The 22,345-nt window shown below is 37.3% G+C and overlaps 1 protein-coding gene across 4 annotated transcripts in view; it reads left to right on the top strand.

Moving 5' to 3' along the window:
- The window catches only part of sema3b (sema domain, immunoglobulin domain (Ig), short basic domain, secreted, (semaphorin) 3B), a 74,781-nt gene that overhangs the window by 28,470 nt on the left and 23,966 nt on the right, over nucleotides 1–22,345 (top strand). Inside the window, exons 1-3 of one of the 4 annotated variants that reach the window (XM_051903762.1) lie at nucleotides 5,462–7,315; nucleotides 20,285–20,375; nucleotides 20,920–21,147. The gene's annotated coding sequence lies outside the window, so the exon portion shown is untranslated. Of the gene's footprint in view, nucleotides 1–5,051; nucleotides 7,316–20,284; nucleotides 20,376–20,919; nucleotides 21,148–22,345 lie in introns of those variants that run through there. The other 3 variants (XM_051903763.1, XM_051903764.1, XM_051903761.1) reach the window with 3 other exon arrangements.

The following is a 22,345-nucleotide window of genomic DNA, read 5'->3' as shown; positions in this document are numbered from 1 at the left end:
GGTTTCTCCTACACTAAATGTTTGTCAAACGTCTGAGAGCATTTCTAAAAATGAACAGTAGGCTCATATAGACCGATTTGTGAAGTAATTCCAAATGGGTTCTGTGCTACAGTGATGCTATTACTGTATAACCTATCCAGGTATGGCACAAATATGACAAATCAAAAAGTGTGAATTATGTAACTTTTTAACAGTAGTGTATTTAAAAACAAAAAAATTAGTCTTTCATGGCATTTATTTGATCAAACAGAGAGCAAAAACAGTAATATTGTGAAATATTTTTACAATTTGAAATACCAGTTTTCTATTTTATTATATTTTAAAATGTAATTTATTCCTGTGATGGCAAAGCTGAATTTTCAGCATCATTATTCCAGTCTTCAGTGTCACATGATCCTTTAAAAATCATTCATTGGGGCTCAAGTATGCTTTCTTATTCTCAATGATGAAAACAGTTGTGCTGCTTATTACTTTTTTCAGGATTTTTTGATGAAAGATTTGATGAAACATTTGTAACATTATAAATGAGTTTACTGTCACTTTTGATCAATTTAATGCGACCTTGCTGAATAAAAGTATTGACTTCTTAAAAAAAAAAATAGAATCTTACTGACCCCAAACTTTTCAATGTTAGTGTACCTGACTATTCAATTGCTTCAACATTACAGTTTAATAGTTAACACATGTTTTTTGGAGTCTAATTCTTTTGTTCTTTCAAACTATTTGTTGTGGTGGCAGTGGTTGTGGATGGTGACTTTAAGGCCTGACCTCACGGATAAATAACAACAGACGCTAGAGCTGAGTGATGCATACACACGCGCATAGATACTCTGTATCCAAAACACACGTACATAAGCATGCTACAGCGGAACTTGCTTTTGCCAGAAACCGCTGTGTCCCTCTTCCACTGTTTTTTCAGATTTTGATCCCATCCTCTTTTCTTCCATCATCATTGCCTAACTGAGCCAGTAGTGATTGATAAACTGTTTTCAAGGTCTCAGCTACACTGATAGCAAATGTGCCACAATGCTTGCAAAGACCTTGAGTTGCGTATGTGCGCATACAGCTTGCGAACACATTCATCAACTTGCTAATGCACCATGAACCATCACGTCACGAGCATTGTACATTGTTGGCAGGTAACAAGTCATTCAAGTCATACACCTAACTTGGCAAGTGCCCTGGCTGAGACTGTAGGGTCAAAACAGGCGGAGCTACATGTCAAAGGTCATCCCGGTGGGAACAATACTGACCAGACAGTCAGCAGTAAAACAATACACACACAATATAATAATGGATTCAGTATATGAGGGGAGAGGGGGCTCAGCTCTGCATTTTGAAACAACATCAGAATTCCAGTGAGCTTTGTGTGTGCGGAAGACTTTGGCCGGAATGCCTGAATTCCAGTCCATCAGGAATGCTGGCTGAAGCGAATAACAGAGGAAGACAGAGGGATCAAGCAGGGAACATTTTGATTAGATTCAGCTCTCTGACCAGAGAATGGGGTTTTAAGTGTCATTAATTATCAACATCATCATAGGTTCGGCAGAATTCACGATATATATACTACATCTCTGGTGGGCCATACTATGTCTCCCTGTTCCCCACTTCAGCTACAGCTGAGTTGTTGTTTACATTTTAAATCATACTTTTGCATAAGAGAAAGTAGTTGTTCTGTTCTTAAGATTTAGATGCAACAGTAAAATCTATTACAACTATAAAAGCTCTTTAATACTTAATCATTACAGTCTTGAAGTGATTTACGATGCAATTTTATGTACTGTTTGATCTTACTGTGATTTGTGCTAGAACATGGCATTTTTCCATATTAGTTTTTCTTCAGGTAACATTCACAGCTGAATAAATTACTGTAGCAAGACAATATAAACTTCTGTTGTATAAGAGATCAGTGACATCAAGGACAGACTTTGAATCCATCCATTATGAGCTAGCCAATCTTACCAAACATCTGAGCAAAAAAGCCCTTACATGATACTGAAAAGTCAAACTTCAACAAATTATTTAAATACTTTTCATAATCTGTTTATTCCCCTAATGCATCAATGCAGATTGTTGTGGAAGCAATACTATAATGAGCTGTCATAAGTTACAACATTTGCGACAGATGCTTTAATTAAGTTTTGAGAGTGATATATATATATATATATATATATTATTTATGGATGTAGGAGACATTTTAATTTAAATCAATAACCAAAATGGTTTAGTTGAGAAAGACAGAACATTATATATCAAGATTATTATTGCACGTGGTTATAGTAATAAATGTATACTACATGGTTGTATTGTGTAAATGTAATTGAAATGTGTAAACGAAAAGGAAATTATTCATGGCATTATTCATCAAAATCAAAGCTAGCTTTAACACTTGTTTTTATGTTGCCAAAAATGAAAGTGGGTGAGGGCAAACAGTCCCTTTAAAGAAAGTCAGTTCTCTTTGTGACCATCTTTGTATAACCCACATCCTTTTTTTTTTTATAGGTAAACAGTAGTTATCTACTTGAATGGGAAAAGACTGAAATCCCCAAAACTATTTGTCAAGATCACAATGGGATCATAAATGTTGCTTTTTTTCTCAAATTGTGCTATAAAGTCTTTTCAGGCTTGTGCAAATCATTCATGAATAGATGATGAAAAGCAATACCTCTATTAAAAGACTGTTGGCTCTTAACTGAAAGATAGGACTGCTATACATTACTTTAGCTGACATTTTGAGCATTATGATTCCTCACATTCATTTTTCTACCGGTGGTACGTCTCCTCCTTATACTGTCTCTGAGGTTAGATGAAGATGAGGAGTAATGGCTGTGTGGAGTAACAGCGCTGATGTGGTAACAGAGGTCACAGGTTTAATCTCCGGTTGGGGCAACCCATGAAATGAACGGTTACCAAGATGCCCATCATGTTCTGTCACCGCCGTGCCCTTGAGCGAGCCTCTTAACTCATGGTTGTACAGGAATACTCGTGTAATTACAGGAACCTGTCCTTATTGTAGGCCTTCTGTAAGATAAAAGGAAGCAATCTTGACTTGGGAATTTAATGCAAGGTTGTATCTCTCAAATATGAGCCAGGTTAAATGAACACACATATTTTGTGATTTGTGTAATTTCATGTGTTTAGTTCATTTAGGGTGGTCCTGGCCTTTATGGCTCTCACAGCACCAGTCCCATTTCTTGATTTGTTTCTCCACCTGGACCATTCAGGGCTACACACACACATGAATGTGGCCCGGAGAGACCAAGTCTGTGTATATGTGTGTGTTCTCCATCATCCTTTAGCTGAGAGGAAAAGAAACAGGAAAGTGGGATAGGAGCAGGTGAAAAACTGTTTTTGTTTCCAAGTACACTCAAAAATAAAGGTTTCAAAAGGGGGTTTCTGTAGTGATGCCATAAAAGAACTATTCTGAGTTCCCTTAAGAACTTTTCAGTGAACAGTAAAAATAACCTTTTTTTTTTTTTCTTTTTTTTTTAAGTCTGAAGAACATCTTAATAATCTGAACCTTTTTCCACTATAACCCTTTGTTCAGTGGAAAGGTTCCATGGATGTTAAAGGTTCTTCATGGAATCATAAGGGGCTTTTGCACCGGAGGAACCTTTTCATAGTTCCTAGAACTATTGGCTAAAGTACTCGGATTTTGCCGTATTCGCACCGCAGGAACTAGGAATGATTTTAGTTCTAGGATCTCCTTTTGGGGGGACTAAATTAGCTCCTACTTCAGAGTAGGGTCTAATCAGCATTATAGGAACTATCAGTGACATAAATGTACGTTAATTGGTCAAACACAGGCACCCAGCTTTTTTAAAAAGCTGTGTAAATAAATTTACTTCATGAAAATGTGTTATTTTCTCCGCCTCTGATATGTAATACTGAAAGTTGTCATAAGAGATTTCGTCTCTTAGCCCCACTTTTTGCTCTTTCAGTCACTTAAATTCTGCGTTTTCATTCCACCTCCGTTATCACGAAACCCACGACACACAACAAACACAGCTCGGATCACGACATCCTCCATCCACCATTTTTTAGTGTTTGTAAATGCCACACTTAAAGACGCTGCTGTCGGCCGCTTCAGAGTTCCTATTCCCGGTGCGAACGTAACCAGGAACATGGCCCAGGGGAGAAATTAGTTCCGGGGGAACTACTCTAGTAGCTAGTTCCTAGAACTATTCGGTACGAAAGCCCCTATAGATGCCCTTTTTAATTTTAAAGGGGTCATAAACTGCTTTTTTTTTAAATAATGTTCTCTGAGGTCCACTTACAATGTTATCAAGATTTTTACATCAAAAAACATCCTTATTTAGAAGTAATAAGCTATTTTTTATCCAGTTTTTGACCCTCTCTTTCGAACACTCCATTTTGATAGGCATGCCACATTCAAAAGCTTGGAAGAAAACGCCCACTGCTATGATTGGGTAACAGTTTTGGCAAATTACAATAATTTTTGACGTCCCCACCATTACACGTGTGGAACTGTTTTGAAAACTTCCAATATTTAAAAATGTCGTTATGTATTTCAAACATTTGCCAACAATGTGAAACATTTATGAGTCTTGGTTGTGGCAAATAAAGTTTAAGAGTTATAGTTGACAGGATAACTTTGTTTCATATAAATGAAATTATGAATGAATGTACCATCGTTTGTTGCACTGTCGTTCTTATAGGCTGTCCTTTTCGTTAGAGTGAAGAACGTATAAAGTGTCATTTGCAGTGTCTTACTAATGACAAAACAGAAGATGTCACTCACTGAAGCTTTTATTCAGAATTACAGTGAATGGCATAGATCAAAACAATAACAAAACAAGGAAGTTTGAGTTCTGGAACTTACATGATATTTTTATAGTACAATGACCTCTTATATGTCAAAAGATCAAGAAGAATTTGATTTCTCAATTCATGACCCCTTTAATAGTGTATGTAGGTACATAATATCCACTGTCACCCCACTTTTTAAATTCTACATGAAATCAGAATCGACCCTAGATACTTTATTATATTTTCCTGGTACCACTTATTGTGAACAAAATGAGAACCAAATGTAAAAACTGTCTTTGTAATGTTTTATCAATATAAAAACTTAAACTTCCAACATTCAGATGACTTTCTTTCCTTTTTTTCCTGTATGGGCTAATGAATATTGCAAAGCCAATAGCCAAATGGCTGTTTAAACATTGTTTCAGCAAACTCACATCCAGTCTCGATAAAATCAAGTCCCATCTGGCTTTTTTATCTCATTTTTTGTCTCATAAACAATATCCTGTTTCAATCTGATATATGTTCTGGAAGTTTAATAGGTTGCAAATGGGGATTCACTTTGTTACTTTTCTTCATCACTAGTCATTATTTTCTTGCTTAAAATATCTGATATTTTAAATAATTCTCACACCTGTGCATGTGTGTTATTGTCTGTTTCTATGTGTGTGTGAAGCTAAAGGAAAACAAAGGTTTACATTATATGCTGCTGACGACATCAGGTCTCCATGACAGCTTATGGTAAGTATCATATAACATGGGTCAGCTCTCTCTCTCACTTCCTCTATCTCCCTCTCACAGTGAAACTTGGTACAGTATCTCTGTTTATTGTGATCTCAGGTGCCAAAGACCTAGAAATTGATGGTAAGGTGTGTGTTTGTGAAACAGGAGGAGGAAAAGAGAATAAAAATAAGGAGATAGAGGGAAAATGTAAATGTGTTTGAGAGCTTGATGAAATCATGTTTGCTGACTGTTGCCCTCTAGAGTGTCTCATCGGTGCCATAATGACGCCACTCAGTCGAAAGTGTGTAGTGCAGCTCACGCTGAGCTGTGTTTCTCTAATGTTTGCAGATCTCATCTGTCAGACAGACTCATTTTCATGGGTAAACTGTTTTAAATATAGAGTTAAAGGGATAGCTCACACAAAAATGAAAATTTTGTCATAATTTATTTACTTGATTATTGTTCCAAACCCATATAACTTTCTCCCTTTTTCTTTCTGGAACAAAGATTGTAAAAAAATTTTTACTGGTTTGTCTTTTTCCTGCAATTACAATAAGGTGACTGGACTTTAAAGCTTTAAAAAAAAAAAAAAAAAAGGATGAAAAAGCAACATCATAGAAGTCATTAATGCACTTTATTTCATGTCATCTGAAGTCATACAATGGCTTTTTGTGACCAACCACAATTTGAATATTTATTCACTGACTACTTCCCACCAGTGAGCTTGTTAACCACTGCGACCGGATCATTGAATCTCAGAACTGTAACAGTCCAATTTGGGGACAAATCATTTAGGTTTTGTGAACTGGGTCAACTGAATCATTGAAAATATATGATTCAAGAATGATTCGTTCATGAATCAGACATTGCTAATTTCTTACGACCTCTGATGAAAGATGTTCTATGAATAATGACTTAGGTTTCAGTCAGTTCCTCACACAAACCTATCATATGGCTTCAGAAGGCTTGAAAAACTAGAATATTCTTTTAAAAATGTCATTGTCAGTTTGTGTTCCACAGAAGAAAGAAAATTCATATGGGTTTGGAATGACATGAGTTCATTTTTGGGTAAAATATCCATTTAATAATTTACCTCATTACACTCCAAAGGTGAACTAAAGTTGCGCTGCAGTTCACAGGTACTCATCCAGAACTAATTAAAACATTCCAACCTAACAAAACACACATCTGATAGTGTACATCCCTGTATTCACAAGAGAAAGAGAGACTTTTACCTCTGACCAGTCTCCACCCATAATAGCCTGCTATCCAGGAGGGAGTGGCTGACCGAGGGAGGGGAAAGAGAGAGAGAGAGCGGGAGAGAGACAGAGAAAGCTGGAGAGCTCTGCGGTAGCAGTCAGCGCAAGAACCAAAGCAGAGAAAGACTGAAAGAGAGAGAGAGGGGGGGAAAAGAAGGTAGATAGAGAAAGAAACACTGGAATCAACAACTAAGAAATAAAATAAAGGAGAAAAAAGAGAGAAAGAAGTCTGGAAAATAACTTCAGACCAGGACAGAAGAGACTGAGAGAGAGAGAAGGGAAAAAGACAGACCCATGAATTAAAAGAAGTCTTGACTTCACATTGGAGACACATGTTCATGCGTGGACTGTTGCTGCTGCTGTGATCTGTCATTCCTCCTCACAGTTGTGTGTGTGTGTGTGTGTTCTTGAGAGGCTGAGGAGAGTGTGTGTGTGAGCCTTTCGTTCCTCTGGAGTCTACGGGACCATGGCACCTGTCAGGAACGGATGAACTTGAGGCTTAAAAGACTGGAAGTTGTGGAAGAAAGAGATAAAAGCTGAAAAGAAAAACGCTGAAAGAGTAAAAGGTAAGTTAGTTTCTTTTCTAGCAATGCTGTGTGTGCATGTAAGAGTGTGTGTAGAAGGTTCTCCCTGTTTAATGTGTGATTTAGCTGAGATGCATTTATATTAACCTGTATTTGGAAATAAATGTTTGATATTTGTAATACTTTGAATAGAGCCTGTACAAATAGTTTAAAAAGTGAGAGTGTGTACATTGGTTAAAGGCAGCCCTCCAATGCGACATGCTTTTCGACCCCTTTGTGCATGTGTGTGTTCAACATATTTTGTTGTATGTGCATGGATGATGGCTTGGTATTGTATTTTTAGATGTAAATACTGTAGTTTAGTCTGAGGTGTTGTATAATATATGGATAAAACATGAGTTAATGTGTTGTTACAGGTATGAACAGGAGTTCAGATTATGTCTCTCTCTGTATGTGTGTGGACTGACATAACTGAACTGTTTTCTTAATATAGAATGATATTAAAAGATTAAATGGTCTGTGAATAAGCAAGGGAGAGAGAGACAGATAAAGAATGGAAGAGTGATAGGGAAAGACATGTTCATTCTGTAAGTGTGTTTCTGCTGAAATATTTACCCTGGTGCAACTCTGACGGTTCCTCTGTTGCTCATGGGATGATGTTCTTCAGTTCACACAAAGAGCAAAAGACTGTTATCATCGCTTCATCATCAAGATTTTATGATTTTTTTTTTAATTTTCAACCCCAAAACCATCACAGATTAATGGAAAGATGATAAGATTAGAGTGTACATTCACACACAAACACATATGTTTAGTTTTTAGTTTTTTTTTTTGGAAAGGCTCCATAGACTTCTATTTCTTCATTTTTAAATTATTATATTATAAAGCCTATTTACTTAAAAAAAAGATATATTAATTAACTTATTAATATTATATATTTACTTAAAAATGAGTATTATATCATTATGTAATATTTTTAAATAAATATTAAATATATAATTATACAGTAAATTATTGTGTGTGTACGCATTTTTTTTTTTACAATTACAATACATTATTTTATTAATCAATCAATCAATCAATCAGTTTTTCAAACTGAGAACATTCTGGCCGTCCCAAAAGTGTTTATGTCAGATTTTGCCCCTAAACTATAGCAAAGTATGTATACACACTAAAACACACATAATCCATACCATGCACTACCCAAAATAGTAATTAGACACACAAACGCTCACATACCTACCCTCTTTCTCACACACATACTCACTCCACATATGCATTCACACATTCACACCGTGTGCTGTGTTTTTGGTCAGCTGTGTTTTCGGTGAGGGGAAGAATGTTGTGTTGTTTTAGTGGCGACTCTAAAAAGATCATTGTGTGTGCGTGTGCTTCATGAAATTACACGCAACGACTCACACACACACAACCGAATGGTCCCAGACTCTCCTTTAATGTGCATCACCTAGTGACTTTCTTTATTTCTCTCTGGCTCCTTGATTCTTGCTCTCAGGATTAGGGGGTGGGTAGAGAGACAGAGAGAGAGTAAGTAAGAGAGATTGAGAGTGAGATGGCTTTTAGCCCGGTGCCTCAGCCGGTGTGGATCGTTAATTGAGCTGCTCCCATAGGGGGGTATCAGACCCCAGATTAATTTGGCTCCCCCTCCTCACACAAGCACACACACACTCGTGCTTTCACCCTCACACAAACTCACACTCTTTTAGGGCCCTTTATATCCATCTATTAGACCACAGTTGTCAGATGTCGTGTCACTGCTGGAGTTTCTATTCTGATTGGAGATTGCGGGTGGGTGTGGGCGAGTGTCTCTATGGTAGGGTTATTGATTGTTTTGTGGAGTGTAGTACTATTTAACTGTGGTGGGACCTGTAGGCCTGGACGCATTAGGTTGTCTTGTAACAGAGAATTCATTCTGTACATCACTGTGAATGTTTCTGAGTTCCAAGCCTGGAAAATATATCAGGAATCTTACAAGTGTGCTCTCCAGGCTTGGAAAGTCATCTACATTTAATAAAATCATAAAAATAATGTCTAAAAATAAAATAAGTCTATAATATACTTAACTTTAAAACTTTCATCAGCTTTTGTTTATAGTTAAATTTGGTAACAAACCATAGTGTTTCATCAGTTCTTCTTCTTTTCAATTAATCAGTTGAATCAGTTCACTGAATGAGTCATAATTCAGTCGGAATCAAAATGATTTTTAAAGTAATCAAACACACCTGAAAAGGTCATGGAAAAGTGTGGAAACCCTGATATGTCACTTTCATTTGTTTCATTTGGACTATGGAGTATTCCGGGTAGATGAAGCAACCACAGAAAATCATTTTAAACTTCCTTTAAATACTGTTGTTACATAATCTATTCTCCATTGTTGCTCAATTATGAAAGTTACAGGCAGATGAAAACATATTATATACTCTGTGATTTATTTTTTTCCTTTTTTTGTAGTTGAGGAGACAGGATTAGTGCCTACAGCATCGTCTCTAGAACAGAAGTTTCCACCTGGAATTAAGATGCGTTTTGGTCGATCGGATCACAAGTGGACGACGTTAAATACAGGTGTAAATGGGGTGTTAAAGGGTTAGTTCACCCAAAAATGAAAATAATGTCATTTATTACTCACCCTCATGCCGTTCCACACCCGTAAGACCTTTATTCATCTTCAGAACACAAATTAAGATATTTTTGATTAAATCCGATGGCTCAGTGAGGCCTGCATTCAAAGCAATGACATTTCCTCTCTCAAGATCCATAAAGGTACTAAAAACATATTTAAAACAGTTCATGCGAGTTCAGTAGTTCTACCTTAATATTATAAAGTGACGAGAATACTTTTTGTGCGCCAAAAAAACAAAATTACAACTTTTCAACAATATAGTGTTGTTTTTTTGGCGCACAAAAAGTATTCTCATCGCTTTATAATATTAAGGTAGAACTACTGAACTCGTATGAACTGTTTTAAATATGTTTTTAGTACCTTCATGGATCTTGAGAGAGGAAGTACCATTGCTGTGAATGCAGGCCTCACTGAGCCATCGGATTTAATCAAAAATATCTTAATTTGTGTTCCGAAGATGAATGAAGGTCTTACGGGTGTGGAACGACATGAGGGTGAGTAATTAATGACATTATTTTCATTTTTGGGTGAACTAACCCTTTAAACGTTTTTAGCTTGTCCACTTTCAAACACTTCCAGAGGCAGTCGAAAACGCATTCAACCCGATTATTTTCATAGTGGACAAGCTTATGTGGTCTAATGTGTTCAAACAGCTGCTAAAGACCACCTACTCTCCGCCTACTGACCTAATGCGGAAACATTATGGAAAGTGTGCTAGCCAGACGAAATATAAACTTTGTCAGCTGAAGACCCAAGTTTGGTTTGAAGACCAAAAACATACCAAGCACAATGTTCTTTCACCATTCCTGATTTCTAACACACACTAACAGCGTTCGGCGTGGATCTCGCGGCTGTCAGAGCAGAAATGAATGCTGATGCTCTCCGTATGTTTTTCTGTCTTATCCAGGTGTGTTCATATGTAAATTATGCGAGCTTATTTTGTCCATTAGAATGGAAGATCTGAAAAAAAAAAAAAACATGCATTTACCCAGTTGTGTCTTGTGGCCCAAAACCAGATAAAAACGATCATTTAAAGAGGCACATGGTGTAGTGTAGGGATAGAGGAGCGGTTTAACTGTTCTTGTTTCTGAGATTTGCGGGATTATGTGAAAAACATAATGTGTGTTAACTGCAGCAGCTTTCCAGAACTATGTTCAAAACGTATAAATCTAACATGGTCACTCTTGTCTCCTCCTGGGCTTGGTGAGGTTGTAGATTTCATATTCAGACATGCCATTCTGACATCCATCGGAAAGTTATTCCACAACAACATTAAGTTGAATGTTCTGATTTTATGATGTTGTTTGCCATTTGGTATAAAGCTTGCCGAAAGTTAATAATTTTACAGTAACAGAGCTATAATACTTGTTATCTCTTCCTGTAGTGATTATTCAGATATTGGGTTTGTTTATGTTGAGTGCGTGTCTTTCTTGACACAAGAGTTTTTAGAGGATATTAAAATGGCGAGAGAAGAACAGGACCGAGTCAACAAGTGCAAAAACCTTGAACAGGTCAGTTTACTGAAGGTGGGGACAACATAGTTACTTACTCTGGTGGGAGAGGAGAAGATGAACAGATAAGACAGAATGATAGATCAGGAAATATTAGAGAGCAGTAAAGGAGGGTGTTGATTTTTGTAATGATACTGTAGCAGATGCACATCATGTATGTTTGTGTGTTCATGCAGACTTGTATAGGTGTGTGTGTGAGTGGTGTGCAAGTTGTTTTATGACGCAAGTGTGTGTGTATGTGCTGATTAAGGTCATTGTGATGATCTTTTGTGCTGCTGTTGCCACATTTCACTTCTCACTTACGCACACTTTCACTACACACACTATACAGTTTCACTAGACAGGTACTACTGTTCAAATTTTTAAATGTTTTTTTGTAAGTTTGTTATGCTGTCCAAGGCTGCATATATTTGATCAAATATAATTTATATATATATAATTTAAATATTTTAATAATTCATTTTTATTCTATTTTAAAATGTAATTTATTCCTTTGATGTTAAAGCTGAATTTTCAGCATCATTACGCTGCATTCACACGCATTCACATAATGTGATTGGCTGTTATCACTATAACGGTTGCGTCAACACAAGCTTCAGACACGCCCTCCGTCAAGCGCTAACGCCGACGCCCCGTGTGAATGCAGCGTTACTCCAGTCTTCAGTGTCACATGATCCTTTAGAAATCATTCTAATATGCACAAGAAACATTTGTTGTTATTATTATGTTGAAAACAGTTGTGCTGCTTAATATTTTTGTGATACATTCTTTTCAGCATTGAACAGCATTTATTCGAAATAGAAATATTTTTAACATTATAAAAGATAAAAGCTTTTTCTGTCACATTTGATACATTTAATGCATCCTTGCTAAATAAAAGTGCTAATTTCTTTCAAAGAAATAAATCGCACTGACCTGAAACTTTTGAACTGGTTTCTAAATAGAGGTTATGATATTTGCTAAATCTACACAAACCTGTTGATATCAGTAGAAAAACATGATTTATGAACCTTTCAAACAATGAAGAGCACTTCAAATGTTCTCAAAAGTCAGTTCTTGACATGTTTTACTGTATTTTTGAGGACATTTTCAAACATTTGACCCGCACAAGAACTGTACAGTTAGACCTGTGCACAGACAAATTTACACTTCTTTCTCAGTAGATACACATAACACATACCACTGAGCTCGATGAATGTGATGAATGTGTTTTTGGCTAAAGTATTTTTCCATGACATGTTTATTTTTTAAGTAAAGCCTATAGAGGTATGATGTCATTAGACAGTGCCCGCAGAAGTGTGTGTGTGTGTGTGTGAACGTTCATATGGGTCTGAAAGATGACAAAACATTGCTGCTTGATTAAAAAGAGGGAGGCATTCCTGAACACATGCTTTTTTAACAGGGAGTGTGTTTGTTTGTGTAGTGCATGTAAGTGTGTGCGTCTGTTGTTGTGCGGCTATGATTAAAGAGGCAACAGATAAATGACCTGCAAGTAGTAAGTTGGTTTGGAAAGAGACACATTATGAGTTTTGTCAGAAGTATTTTATAAAAATGAAAAAATGAATGAAATTTGTTTCTTTCAGTATTGAAATGATCCCAGCAATTGGTAACTACGGAGGCCCTAAAGGGACATGGTGATGGAAAAATTATACTGTATTTCAATGATTTTGCATTCGCTTGCAAAAATTTTGCATTCCCTTGAACAAATTTGCGTTCTTTGTGAGCGAACACAAACTTTCTTGGGGGAACGCAAAACTTTTGCGAATGAACGCAAACATTTTGCAAGCGAACGCAACATTTCTCAGGGGGAACGCAAAAGCATTGACAATTTTTCCTCCCATCTCACTTTTTTTTCCTTCACCATGTAACAGAATTGCATTTCGGTTATCCAAATAGTTCTTCCTCAAATTCAAATGAATTGTTAATGAGAGTGTTAAGGAACAGGAATTGTTAAGAGGCATCGAAACTACTGTAGATAAAGAACATTCCTGTGTCTCCCTCTCTACTTCCTTTCCAAACTGCTTGTCATTCACGTTTGGCCTCACTAGAGCTCTAGGAACTGATTGTAATAGGGGATGGAATACAGCGTGACACCTCTTTAAAAGGTGTAAATGACTATGTGACACTGATAGATTTCCCCTTTAATAGAACCGGACTGAGTGTGACTGGACACACACACAGGTTCAAATCCATCGGCTAAAGATGCCACTATATACATAGAAAGAGAGAGAGACAGTCAGAGTAAAAAAAAAAAGAAAAAATGATACATTAAAAAGGCATTAAGGATTATGGGTAATGGAGCAGGCCCGTCACTGTGGATTAGCTAATGCTCATCAAAGAGTAGAAGTGTGTGTGCAAGAAAAGGGGGAGAATGTGTCCCTACATACACCCCTCAATAGTATGCTGCTCATGTCTGTGTGTGTGTGGTTATGTTGCATCCTAGCTCATTATTCTGTAGTGGTCGACTAAAGTGTGTGTTCAGCAGCAGCAGCTTTTAAATAATGAAAGAAGATAGAAGATATTGGACGTGTACAGATAGCTGTGTGTGTGTGTGTGTGTGTGTGTGTGTGTGTGTGTGTGTGTGTGTGTGTGTGTGTGTGTGTGTTTTTTCAAAATGGAGTCCCAGGATAAAGAGAGATGGGGGTGGTTGCAGTTTCTGATTTGATGCCCACGAACCCCTAACAAGCTACCTGCTTGAGAGAGAGAGAGAGAGAGAGAGAGAGAGAGAGAGAGAGAGTGTGTGTGTGTGAGAGAGAAAATAATCCTCTCTTAGCAAACTTATTTGACTTCTTAAGTGGGATAACTTTCATCTACAGTGGACATATTTACATACTGCAGAATTGCCACTGGAGAAACTAATGATCAAGTGAAATATAATGACTTTTGTGTGTGTGTGTAGTGTTGAATGTCCATTGCCTTTGAGATTCTGCCCACTAGCACTCTCAGCCATAGTAAATCAATAGCTGTCAATCACATACACACACACACACACACACACCTGGCTGCTGTACACACCCTCAATGGTTATTTGCCCTAGGGCACCTCAGAGCAGATAGTGGGGCAGTTTTGTCTGTGTATGTGTGTAGAGATGAGAAATGTGGAATTCTGTAGTTTCCTTATTACTGAGCGGTTTGTTTCTTTAATTAATCAAGTAGTGATTAGCACTTGCAATTCCCACACGTTTCCATTAGCACAGGCACTTTCTGTACTAGACGTCAGCTGGTATTGACCCTTCTTGAACATACTGCATACTGTGTGTGTGTGTGTGTGTGTGTGTGTGTGTGTGTGCGCGCGCACTCAGTGGAGACAATGAGAAGAATTTCTGCTTGCATTCCTTTGGAAAATATACTCACACAACGTACTTCAGGATTGAACAGCGTAAAATGTGTTTTATTTTAACTTTTCATTAAAACTTACCCGGTCACTGCATAACAATTAAAGGGTTAGTTCACCCAAAAATGAAAATTCTGTCATTAATTACTCAGCCTCATGTTCATCTTTAGAACGCAAATGAAGATATTTTTGATGAAATCTGAGAGCTCTCTGACTCCTCAGACAGCAATTTAACCACCACATTCAAGGTCCAGAAAAGTAGTAAAAACTAGAGATGCACCAATGTATCGGCCAACAATCGGTATCGGCCGCTAAAAGCTATTATCACTATCGGCCATCGGCCGATTGTTTAAAAACAGCCAATGATCAGGGCCGATTATATACTGTCAATCAAAAAGGTGCGGAAAAACGTGTTCAGACTGCAACTCATACATACTGTGTGTGAAGAAAATCACTCTTGTGTTGAATTTCTTCTTCTTGGCAGTTGGCAAACCAACTTTTGTGTTGAATTTTAACGCATTACCAGTTTAAAAATAGTGACGCTAAAGCAGGCTCTTTTTGACCCTGTGAATCACCCGTATTTCAAGACAGGGTTGCCTGCGTTTTTATTTGTAACGCCTCCCATCCAATAATCACAAAAGGCTTTGTGCTTTGTTACTTCTGATAAGAATAAAAGTTTAAGTTTTAAAATTCTGTCCATTTTATCATGAAATTCAAACAATAAATGCCGTTTTGATGCTCTTAAATGTGACGTGTCAGATCGCTGTAACACCTCAGTTCAGGCGGCAGTGCGGAGCGCGAGTCTTTTCTTCCTCTTCAGTACAAGTTATATCTCGAAAAACATGCATGATCATCAGAGGTATGTTGAAAGATATAGCCTAGTACAACTTACCAGAATATATCACGTCTCATGTAATTACTTTATTTGTGCTTCAACCGCGGAAAGACGTCAATAAAAGCTTGTGAACAATATGTCACATCATGTCAAATTTACCTCAGGAATGTTTTCCAGTGTTCACAGTTCCTTAGCTATATATATATAAAAAAAACATTAGAGAGGAGCTTATTTACTGTTAATTATGTTTGTGTAAATTTGCCATGAAGACAACAAGTGCTTATGAAAACTACCTTATGTGATACTAAGTTTTATACAAACATTTCGGTTTTTATTTGAGTGTAATTATTATATCTGAAAATAAACAGCAGCTGAATATAAAACTTCTGTTGTTAATTGTAACCTCTAATATGGTAGTGTACCAAATGAGAGGGCTCCCTGTATAGTTTGCAACATTATTTGGGAGAGATTTTTTTTCCTTAAGAAAAACCAAACTATCGGTATCGGCCGATATCATTCTGAATAATCGGCTATTGGTATCGGCAGAGAAATTTAGTATCGGTGCATCTCTAGTAAAAACATCATTAAAATAGTTCATGTGACTACAGTGGTTCAACCATAATTTTATGAAGCTATGAGAATAATGACTTTACTGAACAAATTTGTTTCTTCCCTGTCATTCTCCTATGCTGTTTATGTTCAGCGTTTCCAGGTTCTACGTCAGAACGGTGACTCAGTATTGGCCGACGCCTGTTCACGTGAGCAGCACCATAGACAGCACGATTCATGCGTGTGATGCTGACACAGGAGCTGGCCAATATTGAGTCGGCGTTCTGATGTAGAACCTGGAAGCGCTGAGCATAAACAGCGTATGAGAATGACAGGGAAGAGACAAATTTGTTGAATGAAGTTGTTGTTTTTGTTTTATTTTTGCGCACAAAAAGTATTCTCGATGCTTCATAAAATTAAGGTTGAACCACTGTAGTCACGTGGACTATTTTAACTGTCTTTTCTATCTTTCTGGGCCTTGAAAGTGGTAATTAAATTGCTGTCTATGGATGAGTCAGAAAGCTCTCAGATTTCATCAAAAATATCTTAATTTGTGTTCCGAAGAAGAACGAAGGTCTTACAGGTTTGGAAGGACATGAGGGTGAGACTTTCATTATCCAAAACTGAGGTGCCCTTGAGAAAGGCACCTAACCCCCAATCTCTCCCTGGGCGCTGCAGCAAAAATGGCTGCCTACTGCTCCAGGTGTGTGTTCACAGTGTGTGTGTGTGTGTGTGTGTGTGTGTGTGTGTGTGTGTGTGTGTGTTCAATACTCACTACTGTGTGTGTGCACTTGGATAGGTGAAATGCAGAGCACAAATTCTAAGTATGGGACACCATACTTGGCTACACATCACTTTCATTAATAAAAAAATTATATATGTAACCTCCTTGAGTTAATAGTAATGGTGGAGAATTGAAATAGGTGTTTGATAACAAGAGACAAAGGGAAAGAGATTCTATGTTATTTTAATCACATTGTATAATAAATGCATTCATTTTACTAACTTAATTTCATAACAGCATCTTGGACATTCTGCTAGGTGCCTTCATTTGTGTTTTATGCAGAAAAGAAATTCATACGCATTTGGAAACATGAGGGTTAGTAAATGGTGACAGAATTTTCAGTTTTTAAGTGAATATACAGTCAGGGTTCATAAATGTTTCCTATCAGCCTTGTACTGCATGGTGCATTATTTTGAAATATATTTTGTTTTTATGACAATGGGAAATAGAATTATTTAGCTGTTTTTTGTATATACATTTTTGTCAAACTGTTTCACAGCATCATACAGTATATGAGTTGAGCCAGTCTCTGTGTGAAACTGCACCTGATCCAAAAATGTGATTCTGTTTTTAATATTTTCTTTTGGCTTTATATCTGGAATATTTCATATGTATCACCACATGGACTTCTGGAAGAAAAAACATCTAAGATAAACCTCTGATAGAACATTTTCCACTGAGGTAAATTGAAGTAGCAATGTAACTGAAGTAGTGACAGATTGTTTCTTCTGTATTGTAATGTACATCTGAGTGAAATGAAAAAGAAAAAAATGTAGAGCAGGGACTTGGTTCTTTCTCTCAGTTGTTGATCTCAGGCAGATCTGAATTAGAGCATGCAGTCGACTCTAATGGTGCATTCACACCAGACGCGAATGAAACGTTAAGCGCGAGTGATTTACATGTTAAGTCAATGCAAAGACGAGAATAGACATCCTGCGGTGCGTAAAGCCCCGTTCACACCACCAGTGACACGCAGCTACAAAGCGACAGGATCCAATTCATTTCAAAGGAGCGCTGGCGACTTCCGCCGACAAGAGTGACAGAGACCGTTGGCGACAGAATGTAGGCGTGTCAAGTGACGGGAGGCACGCAACAAAAGTTCTGAAATTTCAACTTTATGCAAATGAGGAGCGAATTTCTCAAGCAACAACCAATAGAACTGAAGGCTCTCTGGAGCTCACTTCACCGTCTCGAGTGCAGGCAAGACAGACAGGACATAGTTCCGGAGCGATTTCAGTGATTTGACTGTACATACATGGATATAATAAAATGATGCGTGGAAAAGAAACTGTCGGCAATCTTGTGAGTTTGATTCATACATTTTGTGTTGTTAATTATATGATGCTGTGAGCAGTTTAGCACTGCTGCAGTTCATATTAGTTTCCCCTGCATTATGTTGATTGCTAGGGACAAGAAAATTGATTATTTGTCAAATTCGAATGACATTTTAGTATTTTTTTGACAGTATGAGTGAGTTTAATTTGTTGATAGATCGATCGTTAATCTAGTTAATGATTTAATGCACTGAGCTCTGCAGTCACAACACTCCAGAACAGCAGAATGTTACTTTTAATTATTTTAAACCTAATTCCTAGTCAAATTAGAATGATTTCTTAGTTTTATATATCATTTGTGATTGCATTTTCTTTAGATATGATCAGACGTGCAGTCTACCAATGACATTAGAGCGACAGCACTAGGAACGCCCACAAGCGACTTCACAGTACAGAGACAAAGTCGCTGGCGGTGTGAACGGGGCTTAATTCGCACGAATCACGCGAGTTGAAAAATATGAACTTTGGCGAATATTCGCGCCGCATTAACCAATCAGGAGCTTGCTCTAGTAGTGACGTCATTATGACGTAGCGAGCGGAGGCAGAAATCCAAAACAACAATGGAGGACAAAATCATCGTCGCTGTACGATACATCTTTGTACTTTTATAGAATCAGGAATAAAAAGGATCTTGCTTGGAAGAAAGAGGTCAGACAATCTGGTAAGTTGTAAAAAAACACTCTTTACTCAATTTGAGCTATATATTTACATATTGAGACTACAAGCTAGCTAAAGCCGGCAAATGAAGCTTATTCGCCGTATTTTACAACTACTTTCGCGCTGACGAGTTTATGTGTTTATTCAGAGGAAGTGTGCAGAAACGAGACTGGAGTCGCCTGGCAGAATTTCACGCGCGAATGAAGCGAGTAAACTCAAAATGTTCAAGCGTTCAACTACGTGCGAATAGCGCGATTTATTTGCGCAAGTCACGTCTGGTGTGAACGCCCCATAAGAAAGGGGTGGAGTTTGAGTGAGCTAAAATGACTGGAGAAGTCCAGCGTACGTCACTAGAAAGAAGCTTGTCATTTCACCGAAAGATTGAGTAATGACATTTTGAATAAAAATATGAGGTAAAAAAAAATTAAAAAATATTGAAACAAATGCATGGATGAATAGTTCACAACAAGATCATTTAGAAATATCATTTGATTTGATTTGATTCCCTTGCATTACTTACATCAGTTAGGGTCACACTATCATTCTAACAATTCTATTTAAACAACATATTAGTTTATGCATTAGTATTGAAAAAACACTTTATTTACTCGCTAAAGCTGTTTCTTTCTTTTTTCTTTTCTCTCTTTCTTTCTAAATTAGTACATATAGGCCATTTGTTCTGTGTGAAATTACATTTGTTCAGTTCTCCTGCAGCTGCGCTCATTACTGATTTAAATTAAACATTCACCAAACTAAACACAAAGTCTTGAGTGTGCGCACACATGAGGCTGGCGTCTGTGCTGTATACTCCCTGTGTAGATTTGCTTATACACGTTTAGCTACTTGACATTTGTTGTGCCACATATCTTTGAAAGCTACTGTTCATTGTTCATAGGGTTTGTGCTTCTATATGATCTTCTATGTGTGCGTGTTACTCAATTTTGTGTGGGCGCACAAGGTAAAAATGGAGTATATAAGTGCATATTATCTCTGGTTAATGATAGAGGGTTCTTTGTGAATATGTTAAATACTCATTTTTCTGTGGATGCTGCATCTGTGAATCTAATAAGGGCTTTTTATAGAACATTTTTATTGTTTGCAGGCCATTACATAATTTGTTCCACTACATATAACCAGTTCAGGTTTTTTAGACTTCATTTAGAGATGACTTTAAAAGTTTTGTCTCTGTCTCAGTCTCTCTGTCTGACTTATAATAGATGGGTTTTAGATTTTTTTGGCTTTAGATGAGGAGAAAAGTGTTTTTGTTTAATCAAAAGTGAATTGCAGAGGACTAGATGCTTTTTAATGATGTCTGTGAGAGATTTTTCCCTTGACCTGTTAAAGTACACCTTTCTCTCTTTCTTTCTGAGGGTGATTTCCCAGCTGGGTGGTTCCTTGGAAACCACAAATGGCCCACCTGCATGGTCCAATCACACTTTTAACTGACACCTGAGAAACAAGGTGTGTGTATGTGTAAAAACCATCTATCTTTCTTTACTGCTGCCCCTGCCTTTCAATTACACTCTAATAGAGGGGATTTCTGCCTCTTTTGAGATCGCTCATCCAGAGGAAGTATGTGTGTGTGTGTGGGTGTGTGCATAAGAAAGAAAGACACATAGAGACAGAGTCAAACTTTAAATTTAGCAAAACTGCAAAATAATTGACAAGGGATTAAATGTAAGGTGATAAAAGTATTATACAGTGCAGTGAAGCCCCAGTGTGTGTGTGTGTGTGTGTGTGAGAGATGCTCTGATGGTCCCATTGGGTTAGTGTGGAACTGAAACCCAGAAACTTGTGGGTCGAAGGCTCAAACCCCCGCAGAGATCCGCCACTCTCATCCCATCACGTTCCCAGCATAATCATTCAAGCCACTGATAATCTCTCTCCATCCCTTATGAATAATGTTACTGCTGTGTGTGTATGATCATTAGTATTATACCAGAGGCCTTGACAGCTTCCTGACGGTATGCTGTGACACACTCACACACACTCTCTCTTTATCCAGTCTCCAGAATCTCTTCTGACAGCTCTTACTGGGAGCAGATCTTCAGCCGCTCCAGGGATTCAGGCACTGTGTGTGAAGGCAGGAACAGGAATGGGAAGGAGAGCAGAAGACTTGTCAGAGTGTTTTCCAAATCTACTTCCACTTCCATCCAAATAAGTGTGACCTCCACTGCTCCTAGACAAAATAGAGAGTGGGGGAAAAAAGAAGAACAGAGAACAAGAAGAAAAGGTTGAAGTCATATTAATCAATGTCATTTATTTATAAAGCACCTGTCAATCATCTATAATCCTACCAGGGGGTGGGGCCAGGGATTGACCCTGTCAGTGTGTGAGTGTGTGTAGTTTATGTTGGATTTCCCACTGGTTCCACTCTGCTGCTGTTTTAGGTCACGGAAAATGGCCCGATGGAAGTGGCCTGGGACTGGCGCTAAATCGGTCTCATGAGAAAATGCTTTGTGTGCGGTGCAAAAGAGCTGGAACAGATATGCGCAGAACTCCGATGATGATTTGATAGTTATTAGATGGTCTCTGTTCTAGAAGTAGGTGTGCGTGTATGTACTGATCAGGGGTCTTGAACCTTTTTCATTCCAGGACCCCTTAATGGATAGAGAAACTGAGCCGAGACCCACATTACATATTTTATAAAACAAAGACTGTTGCATTTTAGGCCTGGCACTAGAATAACGTACATTTAGTAACATATTAATGATTTGCATATGTTTCTATGAGTTTACATTTAAAATAATACATTAAAATAATATTTTTTTTTATGTACAGATTCATATACGTTACATTTTAATTTAATTTTTTTTTACTGTAAAACATTCATTTTAGCTTTAATTGAAAAGAACTTAATATTGCTTTAACATATATGTTCTGTTTTTAACATATATTTTCATTTTTTACAAAGATTTGCTGGAAATAATTGACAGTTTTGCTGAAGTTAATTGACTGACCCTTGCAGTGCCACCTCAGACCCCCTGTTGAAGAGTTAAAATTCTCCAAAAAAGCACACAAAAAAAATCCTTTTTGACACATCCAGGAATGTCCTTAATTGGAAGAACGGTTCATAAATAATATATTATGTGCTAGCATCTAGAGTTTAGTCTGTAGCAAATTAATTAAATTTCATTAAAAACAAATAAGCCTATGATATGTCCTTGTGTTCTTGTATACATGGTTTATGAGGACACAAATGTGTATAATGACATGGGTATTACAACGTAAACATGGTTTATGAGGACACTTCCTGTGTCCTCGTAAACCAAATGGCTTAAAAAACATACTAAATGGTGTTTTTTTGAAATTCAAAAGAAGCAGACAGTTTTCTGTGATGGGTATGTTTAGGGGTAGGGGTAGTGTAGGGGGATAGAATATACAGTTTGTACAGTATAAAAACCAATACGTCTATGTAGAGTCCCTGTAAA

The sequence above is a fragment of the Ctenopharyngodon idella genome, chromosome 8 (genome assembly GCF_019924925.1).
Source record: "Ctenopharyngodon idella isolate HZGC_01 chromosome 8, HZGC01, whole genome shotgun sequence".
Lineage (NCBI taxonomy): Eukaryota > Metazoa > Chordata > Actinopteri > Cypriniformes > Xenocyprididae > Ctenopharyngodon > Ctenopharyngodon idella.
The sequence above is the reverse complement of the archived record's forward strand: the minus strand, read 5'-3'. Positions and strand labels throughout refer to the sequence as shown.